Source organism: Panulirus ornatus, chromosome 20 (assembly GCF_036320965.1).
Source record: "Panulirus ornatus isolate Po-2019 chromosome 20, ASM3632096v1, whole genome shotgun sequence".
NCBI classification, from domain to species: Eukaryota; Metazoa; Arthropoda; class Malacostraca; order Decapoda; family Palinuridae; genus Panulirus; species Panulirus ornatus.
Genome location: NC_092243.1, coordinates 13,607,850 through 13,628,018, shown reverse-complemented (window position 1 = coordinate 13,628,018; position 20,169 = coordinate 13,607,850). Strand labels below are relative to the sequence as shown.

Below are 20,169 nucleotides of genomic sequence, written 5' to 3'. Positions count from 1 at the left end.
TATTTCTTTCTCGTATCTCCCCTGATGATGTGATTATTTCACGAAAGTGCACTCGGAACTTATCGTGTTTCATTTCCCCGTGGACTCATATTAATGAATATATATATATATATATATATATATATATATATATATATATATATATATATATATATATATATATATATATATATCCCTGGGGATAGGGGATTAAGAATACTTCCCACGTATTCCCTGCGTGTCGTAGAAGGCGACTAAAATGGGAGGGAGCGGGGGGCTGGAAATCCTCCCCTCTCGTTTTTTTTTTTTTTTAATTTTCCAAAAGAAGGAACAGAGGGGGCCAGGTGAGGATATTCCAAAAATGGCCCAGTCCTCTGTTCCTAACGCTACCTCGCTAACGCGGGAAATGGCAAATAGTTTAAAAGAAGAAAGAAAAAAAAAATATATATATATATATATATATATATATATATATATATATATATATATATATGAGAGTGTTTGTTTCTTTGTTTCTTTGAGTGTGTGTGTGTGTGTGTGTGTAATTTGAACGATCGGGACCTAAGAACATTCAGGAGGTTGAAAGGCGTCTAAGGGATAGAGTGAAGTGGAACGATGTGGTATACTGGGTTCGACATGCTGTCAATGGACCGAAACAGGGCATGTGAAACGTCTGGGGTAACCCTTGTGAACGTCTGCGGGACATGGTTGTGGATAGGGAGCTGTGGTTTCGGTGTATTACAGATGACCCCTGGCGAATACATGGGAGCGGATGCGGCCTTTCTTCGTCTGTTCTTGGCGCTACCTTGCCAACAAGGGAAAGGGCGATCGAGATTGAATATATATATACATATATATATATATATATATATATATATATATATATATATATATATATATATATATATATATATATATATATATATATAAGCAAACAAACATATGATTTGTACTTAAGACGAGATTTTACCATAATGTAGTATTAACGCGTTGTGCTCGCCACAGTTCAAATAGAGAGAGAGAGAGAGAGAGAGAGAGAGAGAGAGAGAGAGAGAGAGAGAGAGAGAGAGAGAGAGAGAGAGAGAACCGACAACATAAGCCTGTACCTAATCTAATGAACTAAATTGGTAACATTTTTCCCTAATCTTATCGTAATTGGTAATAATGATTCCTGATTTACAACAGAATTACCGTAAAAGAGAAGAATGGATGTTAGACTTCATGTGAACATGGAAAACTAAGGTAATCTATTCTAGTTTGGAAAAAAAAATGTAAGAAATCAAGATTCTTTTTCTTTACATATCAATTACATTTTATCACGTAATGACACGAAAAAGAAATATATATATAAAGGTTTGAGAACACTCATATGTCGTCGCTCAGAATGGAACGTTATGTTTCTCCTTTCCCTCAGTCTGTATTAAAAAAAAAAACCACGATGTAGATAATGAATCATCATGCATACCTGCATTAAAAATTGTTATTATGCTTGAACGATTTGAATAGTTAACCTGATCCGTACGACGATCGCTGCACTGAAGGTTACTTGCCGCTTCACCCGGCTGCCGGACGCACGAAGTGTGGCAGCGCATTGGTGCCTGGCGAGCAGCACTCAGTGTCAGGTCAGCAGCGTTCGTGGTAAGTTGCTGGGGCGCCCCAACCGCCCCTCGCTCTGACTGTGTTGCCCTGTGACATAACCATCAGCACAACTAACTAGAAAAGAGACAGAAAAAAGAATACTAATTCCCCCATCATCATCTTAGAGTTACTTTATATCAGTACTATTAAGAAAAAAAGTTCAATTCCCTCGTTAGGCCTTTGGCAAATGACTCGCCCGTAAAGTTATGAGCGACGCTCGACCAAACTTCTCTCGCTGCTTCTTTACCCGCGAGTGCGACTGTCGTAAACAACGTGGAAGGCGGCATCAGCAGCAGCAGCGAGGGTGATATAGAACTTAGAGAGGAACACCTGACGCTCTACGAGTGGTGATGGGCTAAGGCAGACAGTGGATAGAGGCACTTGGAGAAGGTGAGGACCGCGCCGCGCTGTGGACAAGGCATGCAGGGGTATGACCGACCACCAGGCGCTGCTGAATGAATGGAACACCTGTCGTCCGTCGCACTGGTAGAGAAGGTGCGCAGGCACCTCCTGTCGCACTGGTAGAGAAGGTACGCCCGCACTTCTTGTCGCACCGGTAGACGAGGTACTCTGGTACCTTCTGTCACACTGGTAGACAAGGTTCGCTCGCGCCTCCTGTCGCACCGGTAGACGAGGTACTCTGGCACCTAATGTCGCACTAGTAGACAAGGTTCGCTCGCACCTCCTATATCTCACAGGTGTGTCTGAGAGGGCCTCGCACCTCATGTCGCACTGGTGCCTGAGAGGGCTTCACATCACCTATCGCACCGGTATCTGTGCAAACCTTACACCTCTTGCGCCTCCTGTCGCACTGCTGCCTAAGAAAGGCTCCCACCTCCTGTCACACTGATGTCTGAGAAGGCTTCGCACCGCCTGTCGCACTGGTATGTGAGAAGCCTCGCACCTCTTGGTAATTAGAACTCCAAAACACAATGATTTTCTTGTCTCTTTTTGTACTTGAAGTAAAACAGCTGAAGTAAGGAATAGTAGAGATAAACTTTATCTACATATCTCCCTGACAATATGTAGTTACAAGTATAGAATATATAAAAAGATACTTATCTTGATTGCACTACCCATCAAAGTATCTGTACAGGAAAGGATAAAAGACTATATCAGATACTTCATCGATCAAGAGAGATTGTCGCAATTTTGCCAGCGTTATTGATCGCCACCGTGCCATTAGATTCCCCAAGACCGAACAGCTGAGCATGTGTGGAATATATTTATCGAACTTCGCTTAATTCTTTCTTCCGGATATAACTCACGAATCCGGAGCAAAGAGAAAGATATGTGAGTGGACATAAAGAATTTACAGGCAGGAGTCGATAATGCAACAATCGTAAGATAATCGAGTAATGAAAATAAAAAAAACTGGGATTGTTTCAGAATAATCTCTTAATGTATGGAGAGATTTTATCTATAAATATTGAAGTTTGTCCTTAATACAATCCTTCGAGGAATTTACATACAAAGTTACAGAACGAAGATTAACTGCAGTTAACTCCATTGATCCTTTATTCCCTCTGTCGTTTATTTACCTTTTGATTATTGGCTTATTACCCATAAGTGACTCATGCTACTTATTAAGTGCTATTGATAGACATGAGTAAGATTCATCTCGTCTTTTAAGAACCAATGACAAATATTTGTTCCTTGACCTTGTACGAAGCTTGTCTCTTTGTAGCCAAAAGACGACGCTATTTCGCCGTAGCCTAAGATCGTTAACAGAGAGCATTACCTGTGTACCAAGTCATTCCAAGGAGTAACGAGAGAACCAGTTGATAAGCCAAATAACGTTGTTGTTACAAACGTAACTTAATGTTTGTTATGATCATTCCAATGACGCAGTCAAGCTAGATTTGTCAAGGCTTCGTCAAGATAACTCGAGTTATACTTAAAGATAATGGAGCGTATTCCATCACTGCTCCACAACGAGAACCCTCGTAAAGGCAAAAACGGAGGAAGACATTGTCGAAGAGTAACATGACATCCTCATTTATGGTGCAATGTCTCACAATAATGCATCCAGCTTGCACCATGGCTGTATAGCGCGCTACAGCTAACTTTCACCAGGTTGGTGAGGTATAGCATGTCTGTATAGCGTGCTACGGTCAACTTGTACTAGGTTGTTGTGGTATAGCATGGCTGTATAATACGCTACGACCAACGTGTACGAGGTTGGTGTGGTATAGCATGGCTGTATAGCGCACTACGACCATCGTGGACTAGGTTGGTGGGGTATAGTATGACTGTATAGCACGCTACGACCAACGTGCGCTATGTTGTTGGGGTATAGCATGGCTGCATAGCGCACTACGACCAACGACTACTACTAGGTTGGTATGGTATAGCATGGCTGTATAGCGCACTACGACCAACGACTACTACTAGGTTGGTATGGTATAGCATGGCTGTATAGCGCACTACGACCAACGAGTACTAGGTTTGTTTGGTATAGCAGTGCTGTATAGCGCACTACGACCAACGAGTACTAGGTTTGTTTGGTATAGTATGACTGTATAGCGCGCTACGACCCACGTGCACTATGTTGGTGGGGTATAGCATGGCTGTTTAGCACACTTATGACCAACGAGTACTAGGTTTCTTTGGTATATCATGGTTGTATTGCGCACTTCAACAGCGCCGCCGCCGAGCGGAAAGAGCATAATGGGTCTAAAATTGCTTTGTTTACCATCCGTCGCCATGTTCCTCTCGTCTCCGGTCTCAAACGGCAGGGTAGCCAACGTCCAAGGAATGTCTGTCGCTTTCTATCCTCATACCTCTCTTGTCTCCCTGCCCCTCAACGTCCAAGGAATGTCTGTCGCTTTCTATCCTCATACCTCTCTTGTCTCCCTGCCCCTCATCCTCGTGGGAGAACATGGTAGGACGCTTCTCTCTCTCTCTGTCTCTCTCTCTCTCTCTCTCTCTCTCTCTCTCTCTCTCTCTCTCTCTCTCTCTCTCTCTCTCTCTCTCTCTCTCTCTCGGCCAGACATGTGTTTGCTTCGAGCCAAGTATCACGCACATATTGCCGCCAAACTTTTGCTCTAAGAAATGGCTACTATCTGAGGGATAGACTTATTTCTTGTGAGGGCTGGTTCTCTGTGTAGATGGAAGAGAGAGAGAGAGACAGAGAGAGAGAGAGAGAGAGAGAGAGGCCGTCTCTAGACCTTCTTTGTCCAGGAAAGGTCAAGCGTTGAAGAAAGACATCTCAATCCTCACTCTAGGACCCCCAAAGGTCAGAAGACCAGACCACCATACATCCGTCACCAGCAACACTCCATGTAGATAACATCTACAACACGTTCTCTTTATATATTCTTTCTTTCTTTTAAACTATTCGCCATTTCCCGCGTTAGCGAGGTAGCATTAAGAACAGAGGACTGGGCCTTTGAGGGAATACCCTCACCTGGCCTAATTCTCTGTTCCTTCTTTTGGAAAAAAAAAAAAAAAAAAAAAAAAAAACGAGAGGGGAGGATTTCCAGCCCCCCGCTCCCTCCCCTTTTAGTCGCCTTCTACGACGCGCAGGGAATACGTGGGAAGTATTCTTAATCCCCTATCCCCAGGGATAATATATATATATATATATATATATATATATATATATATATATATATATATATATATATATATATATATATATACATATATAGTATAGACCCAGAGAGAACATGGGAACTAAACGTCCCACCCTCAACTCAGAAAGAAGCGGGGCCAGTGCGTGTTGCGCTGACCGATGTGAATGAGACTGAAAATAGCAATAACCTTTGTTGACCATCGATTGGGCAGATGGATCACTCTGTGCCAGTTGTGCCGCGCCCCACTTGTCTACCTGAGGCATTTTGCCTGACTGGCCGTTCTAGCAGGAGTATCACAGAGTGACTGAGTGTGGAGACGGGGATGTGGGGGTAAAAAAAAAAGTGAGTGTAGGGGACGTGTGCCACCAGGTATGAAGGGTTTGTGTGGGGGAAGAGAATGAGTTTCGAGAGAACTTGAGGGCTGTGAAAAGATCGCAGTGTGACGTACGAAATCATCATTGAGGAAATAGCATTCTAGGAATTCAAAAAAGTATGAACAAAGTATATATATCATGTTGATGAAGAAAGAAAAAATGTGAAAAGAAAATATTAATCACAAAAACTTTACATAGTATTGGATTTATTAAGCGCAAATACCCAGCAGTATTCCTTTTTCCTCAGCGATGTACACGCAAAGAATTGCAAGCATATCACCGAGAATGACCACACGAACGTGCTTAAGTCCCAGAACACACGCACTCCCCGCCCCAACACACCCAGGTCCAACGCTCCTCCGGGGGGGCCCAAAACAAAGGTAGTTAACCCACCCTTGGCTCACGCTCAGCTCAAGCTGCGCAGACATCATTGGCGACACTGAGGTGCTGTCATGTCAAGAACAGATGTGGACTTCACCAACCAAACGTGCACGGCGTATGAAGCTCAAGGAGGAATATATGTACACACACACACACACACACACACACACACACATATATATATATATATATATATATATATATATATATATATATATATATATATATATATATATATATATATATATATATATATACTAACCAGACGCCAGTTTAACAGTGTCTATCAGTCGCCGGCGTCCCAATCATCTTCATTCCTGTCCTCGCATTCTCCGTTTTCTTCAACTCCATCCAGTGTTTTCCTTCTTATGCTTTGAGAGTTCCTGTTGCTCTCAGTCCATCTCTTTGCAAGACATCCTTCTGGACGTTTTCCTTCTAGCGTCCAGTTCTAATTACTTCATGGCATATCTCGGGTCTTCCATTCTTTGTCTGTGTCCACACCACCATAGCTTACCACAGATGTAAGGTATAAATCCACTGTTATCTCGGTGTTTCTCATCATCATACATTCTTGTAGCTTCTCTCATTGCACTGAATGCTCATATTCCAGCAGCCTGAATCTGTGAACTTATTTTGGATGCGAATGACCATGTTTCCAATTCTAGAATGTTAGTGCATGTATTGTGGTTTTGCATATCAGTGGAAAATGTTGCATTATAGGATAACATGAAGATTACAATGTGTTTGATAATTTTCATCATTAGAATATTGATCCCTGTTATTTAGAATCATTCGCTTCTTGAAGATGAAAATACTCTTGATACATGTTACGCTCTCCTATGTTTCTAGTTATGCTCATCACTTTCCTTTTACTATATATATATATATATATATATATATATATATATATATATATATATATATATATATATATATATATATATATATATATATATATGCTCGCTTTTTCCGTCTAAGAGAGGCAGCGTCCAGATCATATCACTACGCCTTCGAGGAAAAGATCTTCACTTTCCATCATCTGTCCACTTTTACAAAGTGGGGATGGAAGGAGTGAGGATTTTAAGTTCCCTTCCCTCTCCCTGTCTCCCGCGTCCGTCTCTTCATCATTTTCTAAGACATTCAGAGGATGTGGGAATAGTATCCTGCCTTCTCTGTTCCTAGGGATACCATTTATGTTTAGATATTAATATTTCATTCAGCGTTTACAGTACTGCATTTGAGACATTAAGAGCATAGATCATCTGCTACAATAAATCGATTAATATTCACGAGAGAAACAAGAAATGGAAGACAATACGAGTACCTTTGATAGATTAGAATTAGGTTGAGAACCGAGTGAAATTACTAATAATTAAAAATTTAGAGATAACTTATTCTCCGGGTCAAATTTTATTAACATCTTGTAACTTTCCAATGGTGAAATGAAACGAGTCCTTCCAAAGATCCATCGCCAGTTGTTGATAACACTGGAACCCCCAGCATTCAGTCAATTGTTAACAGTTTCCCAGCACAAGCACGAGAGTTCCTATAAGTCTTGTAAAAGTGTTTGTTAACACTGTCGACAAAAAATCTCACATTCACAGCGTTCTAATGTTTTAGAATTGAATAAATCTCTGTGTGTGTATATATATATATATATATATATATATATATATATATATATATATATATATATATATATACTTTTCCTCTAGCCCTATTAGCTCTTCAGATGCAAATAAACCTCATAACAATAGATAACTCCTCAGTTACCAGAAATGACCAGATTATGTAAAGAGAGACAAATGTACATCCGGGAACTGTAATTCATTCGGGCAGTAATCATCAGTATTTCTCGATTCGTGGAAGATTACTGCAACAGATGACGTCCAGCAGTAGTTCCTAGAACTCTATTATTCATTCCATTGTAGCTGAGTCGTAATGGGCAACTAAATTCCTTAATCAAGGCGTTCTCATTTATGATATATGATATATATATATATATATATATATATATATATATATATATATATATATATATATATATATATATATATATATCTTTTTTTTCTTTCTTTCAAACTATTCGCCATTTCCCGCATTAGCGAGGTAGCGTTAAGAACAGAGGACTGGGCCTTTGAGGGAATATCCTCATGTGGCCCCCTTCTCTGTTCCTTCTTTTGGAAAATAATAATAATAAAAAAAAAAGAAAAACGAAAGGAGAGGATTTCCAGCCCCTCGCTCCCTCCCCTTTTAGTCGCCTTCTACGACACGCAGGGAATACGTGGGAAGTATTCTTTCACCCCTATTTCCCTCTATATATATATATATATATATATATATATATATATATATATATATATATATATATATATATATATATATAACACAGCAAGCTAGAATATAGAGTTTGATCCAGAAGTTTCTACATAACTGTCTTCCTCACTAGACTGAGAAAAGAATATTGATCAAAGAGGCACCCAGCTGGTCAGCTGTTTTTCTGCCTATATCTCCCGTCTGCTGATTAGAGGGGCGGCTCTCTTGGATCTGCCTCTCTCATCTTCTCGAGTAAGGCCCCTTCGCCAGTTCCCGCGCCCAGGTGAAACCACCAGCTCTCGAGCTGATAGAATCCTCTAGAAGTATGTGCGCTGCCTCCTGGGCTTTCCTTGACGTCTTGTTCAAGCCCAGCTCTTCTACCTGTGCATTTTACCACCTTGCACAGGCAGTTGAAAGAGGCTTGAATGAGATGCATGCTGCCATGGAGGCAATATACATACTTCTAGAGGATTCTATCAATTCGAGAGCTGGTAGCATCACTAGGCACAAGTAGGGACGATATTGGCCTTATACGAGCGTAGGAGGAGGGTGGAGCCAGGATAGCCGACCCGCCAATCAGAGGAAGGGAGATTTAGACAGGAAAACAGCTGGCTGGTCTGGTGCGTCTTTGATCAGTATCCCTCACTCAGTCCCATGAAAGAAGACAATTAGGTCGAAACATTTCGATTAAATTCAATACTCTAGCATATTCTATTACACCTTTACTCCAATATAGTGGCGATCAGGTATGAAAAAGAGATAGGTCCTAGCCTTAGCCAGGTACCCATTTTATCGACCAGAAGAGGACAAACAGATGGGGCTAATGAGGACCGACTGACACGACCAGGATTCGAACCAGAAGAGCGTTGAAGGTTTTAAACACAGAGATACAGAGATGGTCGTTGGAACGATGCTTACGCACGAGATGTTCAACCCAGAACAAAAACTGGAGACTGTTAATAGTTTAGGATGGTGGGTTAACTCAAGTGAGAAGTTCAGAGTTTTTAAATCCATAACGTTGTCGCCCTGCGCAGGCGCCTCCTTCAGAGAGGAGGAGGAGGAGGAGGAGGAGGAGAAGGCTTCTGCAGAATTTCGGAACGGTAGAGCTGCAGAGCTCAAAGTTCGATCACCTGTGTTTACACACCTTCCCGATGCACGTACTTGTCATAATGAATCCTAAACAGGAAGAGTGCCATCAGGTTTCTCTCATAAGATGGTGAAGACGACAAAAATGTGAGGAAGTCCTTACTCATGCCCTCCACGATAGCAATTAATACCGTTGTTTTTGCTGTGGCTTTTATAAAACTTGATTTCAGATCATTAGAATCATGCTGGACATTAAATGAAAATAATCCGTTTTTTTTATGAAAGCTCATTATAAGGAGGCATTCATGCGATACAGAACTCATAAAGTGAAGGCACATGCATGAGTGGGAACTATTTAATCTTGAGTTAACTAATAAGTTAAAGATTATAATTAAGTAAATGAAAGAAATGAAAGATTATGAAATCTTTACTTCATCTGTGTAAAAGGAGGCTACAATCCTGGTTGAAAGCATATACCATGTATAATCATGGAGTCATATATATATATATATATATAACTCAAAACAGAAAGCAAAAAACGTCTGCACTCCAACACATTGAGTGTCTGACATGACAAATTCGATTATTTCCGACATAGATGTAAAAAGAAAGTTATCCATGGTAAAATTTTGTTTGTAAGTCTGACTTGTACACGATAGTAAGCTGGAGTCCAAAAACTGTTTCATTCAGAGTTGAAGGACTGTCAGCAGCGAACATTAATTTGAGGGGGGAAACGTGCATATATTAAAGGCAGACGCGTCAGCGTTAAACAGCGATAAAACTGAAACGAGAGAGAGAGAGAGAGAGAGAGAGAGAGAGAGAGAGAGAGAGAGAGAGAGAGAGAGAGAGAGAGAGAGAGAGAGAGAGCACAGATTCGAGGTCCAGGCAAGGTGGTCTGACCTTAACACGACTGAAAAAAATGCCGTCCTCTTAAAAGCAGGAGAGGAAAAAGATAGCAAAGCAAAGGCTCTTTCTCCACTCTCCTCTCCCTCCGGCAACACTCTGGACGCAAAATAAGTAGGAGAAAAAAAAAAGAAAAAAAGAGATACCTTGCAGAACTTATATGCCTGAGAGAAAGTTTTAAAGGTAAGTCAAAAGATAGAAGAACGTGAATATGTTATGCATCCCATCACCGAGGACATACATCCCTTAACATTATGTTATAAAGACTAGAATGACAAACTCTGAGCTCCAGCCTCGCGACTTACCATGTCTATATTACTCCTGATGTGGAATATTGATAGAATGATCCCTCCTCATTCCCTTAAAACAGGCGACACGGGATAATCAATGTTGATAAGCAACCGCAACATGGCCAAAGCGAGATCAGTTGTTGAGAAGGTAACATGATATACCCTTTGAAAAGAATTATTCAGTACCGGGAGGTGACAGGAAATGATCAACCTGTAGCTTTGTTCATGTTCTGTAGCTTGTTCCACGCATCAAGTAATGTCATTGAAGACATATTTTGTGCAATGCAGATTAACACAGTAACCCCGAAAAGGTTTAGTCCAATTTATATCGTTAGTAGTATTGGGGCGACCGTGAGAAAGTTTTCAATATCGACTCTGTCGAATCCTTTAGATACTAACTAGCCTCGGAGCCGCCTCTTGCCTAGAGAGAACAAATTCATTTTCGCAGTCTATCCTCATACGATTTCTTACGAAAGGAGGGAATCAATTATTTGCTCTTCGCTGCACTGCATCCAATGTATGAATATCCTTACTTAGGATGGAGTCGCATAACTGCACTTGTATGCACGAGGTGGTCTATAACCGGACTTAGGTATAGCGGCAACAGAACATCCTTGTTTTTGTATGTAAAGTTTCTCTCTATAAATCCTTGTATCCTAATTGCTCTCTTGGCAACTTTGTTACAGTCCTGGGAAAATTTGAAATTCTTGGTGACAGTGACCTTCAGGTTCCCTCACACAAGAGGTGTCCTCTTTCTTGTGGATGATAAGTTCAAAATCGAAGTTCCTTTTGAGGTTTGCTACTTGCAATGGCTGACATTTATTGACGTTTTTGTATTAAAGTTATTTTCCAGGCCATTCAGCTATTTCATCTAGATCCTCTCGTAATCTTAGCTCCCCCCACCTTTTTTTTTCCTCACTGAATATGCCACTGCCGATTTTTTGTGTCATCTGCTAATTCAGACAGGGAGTTTTTAAGCTCTACATCAGTACCATGAGTGTATACATGATGAAAAGCTCAGGTCCAGGACGGATCCTTGAGAGACCCTAGCACTAGTGCGTCACCACGGTGATGATTCACCATTCATTACAACTCTTTGCTACCGATCATGTACCTAGGCTTCTATCCAGTTCCCTATGTAACCAGTAATCCTCCAAAAGCTCTGACTTTATGCATCAATGAGGGAGTTTGTCGAATGCTTTTCTTGAAGTTCAGAAATTTGATATCGATTGTTATAAGTCTTGTTGTGGGCACTGAATAATTAATGATAAGATTTAAGGAGAATTGTCAGGCATGAGGCGTGCCTTCTAACACCATGCTATGTATTATTGATCAGACGCTGATGTTCAAGGTAAGCGAAGACTTCATCTCTAATAATCGACTCTAGATGTCTACACAGAGTTGATGTGAGGCACAGTAGGACTGTCATTGCCTATTATTCCACGGCTTCCCTTATCGAACGCAGGAGTAAGGTCAGTTGGTGTCCGATCTTGCAGTGTTATGCCATCCTGGAGAGAAATATTGGAGATATAAGTTAACGGTTTGGAAATTTTGAGAGAGAGAGAGAGAGAGAGAGAGAGAGAGAGAGAGAGAGAGAGAGAGAGAGAGAGAGAGAGAGAGAGAGAGAGAGAGAGAGAGTCATCCTATGTGCGCAAGAAGATATAGCTCAAGCCTCCGGGAATATCAACATTACAGATCACATCCTTAGGGGAGCTCTTTCCCCTTAGTCGTGGGAGCCCAAGGTAACAGCGAATGGTCCTCCTGCAGCAGTTCCCTGAAGACAGCCTCCCAGCGCAATCAAAAGAGAGAGAGATAAAAGTCTCTTTTTCACTCAGCGAGGAAAAAAATCTCGAGGAACGTTGCTTCCGCCTGAGATATTTATGTCCTGCACAAAGCAAGGCAATACACTGGAGGCTGGCTTTAATGTACCGTCGTACAATGGCCATAAGCTATTCACGCTTGGAGATCCTTGTAAATGTTACCAATGGAAGTAATCAATATAATTACCCGTATTGTGCATCTCATATATATATATATATATATATATATATATATATATATATATATATATATATATATATATATATATATATATATATATTGGAAAATATCACAATTTTGCGCGTGATCAAGATATTCCTATGAGTCCACGGGGAAAATGAAACACGATCGTGTTTCTTTTCCCCGTAGACTCATAGAAATATATATATATATATATATATATATATATATATATATATATATATATTTCTATACATACTCGCCATATCCCGCGTTAGCGAGGTAGCGTTAAGAACAGAGGACTGAGCCTTAGAGGGAATATCCTCACTTGGCCTTACATTCCTTTCGGTGAAAGGGGAAATGGATCACGATAAGTTCCCAAGTGCACTTTCGTGTAATAATCATAACATCAGGGGAGATAAAAGAAATACAAAGGTCAGTTCATATACAACGAAGAGTTGGAATATACGCACCCAGAACGTGAATTCAATAAAAAAAGAGTCATATGTTAACTTAAAAGCTAATATCAGCGAAAAGATAAAAAAAACAATAGTTAATGTGTTAAGAAAGTTAGGGTTGCTGGAAAGTGCATACATGTCATACATAAGTATAGAAGTTTATCTAAAACGAAGATGAAGATACAGAAAGTAATATGAAAGTTTCTGCAGTGAGAAAACACTGCACTTTTCACCAACGAAATAAGAGTTCGTCTACTGTGAAAATTTCAATCGTAAGTTTAACTTTTGTGTGATAGTAAATCGTACGTGAAAAAAGTTATATTCAGAGTTGAAAGATATGTTGGGAACGAAGAGGACAAAATGCTGAAGTTTGTTGAAGAGGAAAGATTGTAACTATGAAATATAAATCCGCAGATAATGCAAGAGACAAAAGAAAAAAAATGGCAATACAAATGCTAGTACAACTACTACTACTACTACTACTACTACTACTACTAATAATAATAATAATAATAATAATGATAATACTGCTACTACTAATACTGCTACTAATAATACTAATACTGCTACTACTGCTACTACTATTGCTACTACTACTAATACTGCTACTACTAATACTGCTACTACTAATACTGCTACTACTAATACTGCTACTACTAATACTGCTACTACTAATACTGCTACTACTAATACTGCTACTACTAATACTGCTACTACTAATACTGCTACTACTAATACTGCTACTACTAATACTGCTACTACTAATACTGCTACTACTAATACTGCTACTACTAATACTGCTACTACTAATACTGCTACTACTAATACTGCTACTACTAATACTGCTACTACTAATACTGCTACTACTAATACTGCTACTACTAATACTGCTACTACTAATACTGCTACTACTAATACTGCTACTACTAATACTGCTACTACTAATACTGCTACTACTAATACTGCTACTACTAATACTGCTACTACTAATACTGCTACTACTAATACTGCTACTACTAATACTGCTACTACTAATACTGCTACTACTAATACTGCTACTACTAATACTGCTACTACTAATACTGCTACTACTAATACTGCTACTACTAATACTGCTACTACTAATACTGCTACTACTAATACTGCTACTACTAATACTGCTACTACTAATACTGCTACTACTAATACTGCTACTACTAATACTGCTACTACTAATACTGCTACTACTAATACTGCTACTACTAATACTGCTACTACTAATACTGCTACTACTAATACTGCTACTACTAATACTGCTACTACTAATACTGCTACTACTAATACTGCTACTACTAATACTGCTACTACTAATACTGCTACTACTAATACTGCTACTACTAATACTGCTACTACTAATACTGCTACTACTAATACTGCTACTACTAATACTGCTACTACTAATACTGCTACTACTAATACTGCTACTACTAATACTGCTACTACTAATACTGCTACTACTAATACTGCTACTACTAATACTGCTACTACTAATACTGCTACTACTAATACTGCTACTACTAATACTGCTACTACTAATACTGCTACTACTAATACTGCTACTACTAATACTGCTACTACTAATACTGCTACTACTAATACTGCTACTACTAATACTGCTACTACTAATACTGCTACTACTAATACTGCTACTACTAATACTGCTACTACTAATACTGCTACTACTAATACTGCTACTACTAATACTGCTACTACTAATACTGCTACTACTAATACTGCTACTACTAATACTGCTACTACTAATACTGCTACTACTAATACTGCTACTACTAATACTGCTACTACTAATACTGCTACTACTAATACTGCTACTACTAATACTGCTACTACTAATACTGCTACTACTAATACTGCTACTACTAATACTGCTACTACTAATACTGCTACTACTAATACTGCTACTACTAATACTGCTACTACTAATACTGCTACTACTAATACTGCTACTACTAATACTGCTACTACTAATACTGCTACTACTAATACTGCTACTACTAATACTGCTACTACTAATACTGCTACTACTAATACTGCTACTACTAATACTGCTACTACTAATACTGCTACTACTAATACTGCTACTACTAATACTGCTACTACTAATACTGCTACTACTAATACTGCTACTACTAATACTGCTACTACTAATACTGCTACTACTAATACTGCTACTACTAATACTGCTACTACTAATACTGCTACTACTAATACTGCTACTACTAATACTGCTACTACTAATACTGCTACTACTAATACTGCTACTACTAATACTGCTACTACTAATACTGCTACTACTAATACTGCTACTACTAATACTGCTACTACTAATACTGCTACTACTAATACTGCTACTACTAATACTGCTACTACTAATACTGCTACTACTAATACTGCTACTACTAATACTGCTACTACTAATACTGCTACTACTAATACTGCTACTACTAATACTGCTACTACTAATACTGCTACTACTAATACTGCTACTACTAATACTGCTACTACTAATACTGCTACTACTAATACTGCTACTACTAATACTGCTACTACTAATACTGCTACTACTAATACTGCTACTACTAATACTGCTACTACTAATACTGCTACTACTAATACTGCTACTACTAATACTGCTACTACTAATACTGCTACTACTAATACTGCTACTACTAATACTGCTACTACTAATACTGCTACTACTAATACTGCTACTACTAATACTGCTACTACTAATACTGCTACTACTAATACTGCTACTACTAATACTGCTACTACTAATACTGCTACTACTAATACTGCTACTACTAATACTGCTACTACTAATACTGCTACTACTAATACTGCTACTACTAATACTGCTACTACTAATACTGCTACTACTAATACTGCTACTACTAATACTGCTACTACTAATACTGCTACTACTAATACTGCTACTACTAATACTGCTACTACTAATACTGCTACTACTAATACTGCTACTACTAATACTGCTACTACTAATACTGCTACTACTAATACTGCTACTACTAATACTGCTACTACTAATACTGCTACTACTAATACTGCTACTACTAATACTGCTACTACTAATACTGCTACTACTAATACTGCTACTACTAATACTGCTACTACTAATACTGCTACTACTAATACTGCTACTACTAATACTGCTACTACTAATACTGCTACTACTAATACTGCTACTACTAATACTGCTACTACTAATACTGCTACTACTAATACTGCTACTACTAATACTGCTACTACTAATACTGCTACTACTAATACTGCTACTACTAATACTGCTACTACTAATACTGCTACTACTAATACTGCTACTACTAATACTGCTACTACTAATACTGCTACTACTAATACTGCTACTACTAATACTGCTACTACTAATACTGCTACTACTAATACTGCTACTACTAATACTGCTACTACTAATACTGCTACTACTAATACTGCTACTACTAATACTGCTACTACTAATACTGCTACTACTAATACTGCTACTACTAATACTGCTACTACTAATACTGCTACTACTAATACTGCTACTACTAATACTGCTACTACTAATACTGCTACTACTAATACTGCTACTACTAATACTGCTACTACTAATACTGCTACTACTAATACTGCTACTACTAATACTGCTACTACTAATACTGCTACTACTAATACTGCTACTACTAATACTGCTACTACTAATACTGCTACTACTAATACTGCTACTACTAATACTGCTACTACTAATACTGCTACTACTAATACTGCTACTACTAATACTGCTACTACTAATACTGCTACTACTAATACTGCTACTACTAATACTGCTACTACTAATACTGCTACTACTAATACTGCTACTACTAATACTGCTACTACTAATACTGCTACTACTAATACTGCTACTACTAATACTGCTACTACTAATACTGCTACTACTAATACTGCTACTACTAATACTGCTACTACTAATACTGCTACTACTAATACTGCTACTACTAATACTGCTACTACTAATACTGCTACTACTAATACTGCTACTACTAATACTGCTACTACTAATACTGCTACTACTAATACTGCTACTACTAATACTGCTACTACTAATACTGCTACTACTAATACTGCTACTACTAATACTGCTACTACTAATACTGCTACTACTAATACTGCTACTACTAATACTGCTACTACTAATACTGCTACTACTAATACTGCTACTACTAATACTGCTACTACTAATACTGCTACTACTAATACTGCTACTACTAATACTGCTACTACTAATACTGCTACTACTAATACTGCTACTACTAATACTGCTACTACTAATACTGCTACTACTAATACTGCTACTACTAATACTGCTACTACTAATACTGCTACTACTAATACTGCTACTACTAATACTGCTACTACTAATACTGCTACTACTAATACTGCTACTACTAATACTGCTACTACTAATACTGCTACTACTAATACTGCTACTACTAATACTGCTACTACTAATACTGCTACTACTAATACTGCTACTACTAATACTGCTACTACTAATACTGCTACTACTAATACTGCTACTACTAATACTGCTACTACTAATACTGCTACTACTAATACTGCTACTACTAATACTGCTACTACTAATACTGCTACTACTAATACTGCTACTACTAATACTGCTACTACTAATACTGCTACTACTAATACTGCTACTACTAATACTGCTACTACTAATACTGCTACTACTAATACTGCTACTACTAATACTGCTACTACTAATACTGCTACTACTAATACTGCTACTACTAATACTGCTACTACTAATACTGCTACTACTAATACTGCTACTACTAATACTGCTACTACTAATACTGCTACTACTAATACTGCTACTACTAATACTGCTACTACTAATACTGCTACTACTAATACTGCTACTACTAATACTGCTACTACTAATACTGCTACTACTAATACTGCTACTACTAATACTGCTACTACTAATACTGCTACTACTAATACTGCTACTACTAATACTGCTACTACTAATACTGCTACTACTAATACTGCTACTACTAATACTGCTACTACTAATACTGCTACTACTAATACTGCTACTACTAATACTGCTACTACTAATACTGCTACTACTAATACTGCTACTACTAATACTGCTACTACTAATACTGCTACTACTAATACTGCTACTACTAATACTGCTACTACTAATACTGCTACTACTAATACTGCTACTACTAATACTGCTACTACTAATACTGCTACTACTAATACTGCTACTACTAATACTGCTACTACTAATACTGCTACTACTAATACTGCTACTACTAATACTGCTACTACTAATACTGCTACTACTAATACTGCTACTACTAATACTGCTACTACTAATACTGCTACTACTAATACTGCTACTACTAATACTGCTACTACTAATACTGCTACTACTAATACTGCTACTACTAATACTGCTACTACTAATACTGCTACTACTAATACTGCTACTACTAATACTGCTACTACTAATACTGCTACTACTAATACTGCTACTACTAATACTGCTACTACTAATACTGCTACTACTAATACTGCTACTACTAATACTGCTACTACTAATACTGCTACTACTAATACTGCTACTACTAATACTGCTACTACTAATACTGCTACTACTAATACTGCTACTACTAATACTGCTACTACTAATACTGCTACTACTAATACTGCTACTACTAATACTGCTACTACTAATACTGCTACTACTAATACTGCTACTACTAATACTGCTACTACTAATACTGCTACTACTAATACTGCTACTACTAATACTGCTACTACTAATACTGCTACTACTAATACTGCTACTACTAATACTGCTACTACTAATACTGCTACTACTAATACTGCTACTACTAATACTGCTACTACTAATACTGCTACTACTAATACTGCTACTACTAATACTGCTACTACTAATACTGCTACTACTAATACTGCTACTACTAATACTGCTACTACTAATACTGCTACTACTAATACTGCTACTACTAATACTGCTACTACTAATACTGCTACTACTAATACTGCTACTACTAATACTGCTACTACTAATACTGCTACTACTAATACTGCTACTACTAATACTGCTACTACTAATACTGCTACTACTAATACTGCTACTACTAATACTGCTACTACTAATACTGCTACTACTAATACTGCTACTACTAATACTGCTACTACTAATACTGCTACTACTAATACTGCTACTACTAATACTGCTACTACTAATACTGCTACTACTAATACTGCTACTACTAATACTGCTACTACTAATACTGCTACTACTAATACTGCTACTACTAATACTGCTACTACTAATACTGCTACTACTAATACTGCTACTACTAATACTGCTACTACTAATACTGCTACTACTAATACTGCTACTACTAATACTGCTACTACTAATACTGCTACTACTAATACTGCTACTACTAATACTGCTACTACTAATACTGCTACTACTAATACTGCTACTACTAATACTGCTACTACTAATACTGCTACTACTAATACTGCTACTACTAATACTGCTACTACTAATACTGCTACTACTAATACTGCTACTACTAATACTGCTACTACTAATACTGCTACTACTAATACTGCTACTACTAATACTGCTACTACTAATACTGCTACTACTAATACTGCTACTACTAATACTGCTACTACTAATACTGCTACTACTAATACTGCTACTACTAATACTGCTACTACTAATACTGCTACTACTAATACTGCTACTACTAATACTGCTACTACTAATACTGCTACTACTAATACTGCTACTACTAATACTGCTACTACTAATACTGCTACTACTAATACTGCTACTACTAATACTGCTACTACTAATACTGCTACTACTAATACTGCTACTACTAATACTGCTACTACTAATACTGCTACTACTAATACTGCTACTACTAATACTGCTACTACTAATACTGCTACTACTAATACTGCTACTACTAATACTGCTACTACTAATACTGCTACT

At 38.0% G+C, this 20,169-nt stretch overlaps 1 protein-coding gene across 5 annotated transcripts in view; it reads left to right on the top strand.

The window, feature by feature from the left end:
• Window positions 1–1,593: 1,593 nt before the first annotated feature.
• Window positions 1,594–20,169, top strand: part of LOC139755939 (uncharacterized) — a 245,492-nt gene continuing 226,916 nt past the window's right edge. For 2 of the 5 annotated variants that reach the window (XM_071674720.1, XM_071674716.1), the window contains exon 1: window positions 1,594–2,501. The gene's annotated coding sequence lies outside the window, so the exon portion shown is untranslated. The remainder of the gene's footprint in view (window positions 2,502–20,169) is intronic. The other 3 variants (XM_071674719.1, XM_071674718.1, XM_071674717.1) reach the window with 3 other exon arrangements.